The following is a 674-nucleotide window of genomic DNA, read 5'->3' as shown; positions in this document are numbered from 1 at the left end:
ATAGAGCTAGTTCAACTCTAGTGTAAAATTATTTCAACTAGCTTATATAGCTAGTTCAACTCTAGTGTAAAATTATTTGTACTTGGCTATAGAGCTAGTTCAACTATAGGGTAATTTTTTTTGTAGTAGGCTATAGAGCTAGTTCAACTCTAGTGTAAAATTATTTGAACTAGCCTATAGAGCTAGTTTAACTCTAGTGTAAAATTATTTCAACTAGCTTATAGAGCTAGTTCAACTCTAGTGTAAAATTATTTCAACTAGCTTATAGAGCTAGTTCAACTCTAGTGTAAAATTATTTGTACTAGGCTATAGAGCTAGTTCAACTCTAGTGTAAAATTATTTGAACTAGCTTATAGAGCTAGTTCAACTCTAGTGTAAAATTATTTGTATTAGGCTATAGAGCTAGTTCAACTCTAGTGTAAAATTATTTGTAGTAGCTTATAGAGCTAATTCAACTCTAGTGTAAAATTATTTGTACTAGGCTATAGAGCTAGTTCAACTCTAGTGTAAAATTATTTGAACTAGGCTATAGAGCTAGTTCAACTCTAGTGTAAAATTATTTGTACTAGTTCATAGAGCTAGTACAACTCTAGAGTAAAATTATTTGTACTAGGCTTATATAGCTAGTTCAACTCTAGTGTAAAAATATTTGTACTAGGCTATAGAGCTAGTTC

The sequence above is a fragment of the Triticum dicoccoides genome, chromosome 7A (genome assembly GCF_002162155.2).
Source record: "Triticum dicoccoides isolate Atlit2015 ecotype Zavitan chromosome 7A, WEW_v2.0, whole genome shotgun sequence".
Lineage (NCBI taxonomy): Eukaryota > Viridiplantae > Streptophyta > Magnoliopsida > Poales > Poaceae > Triticum > Triticum dicoccoides.
Note: the sequence above shows the minus strand (reverse complement) of the source record.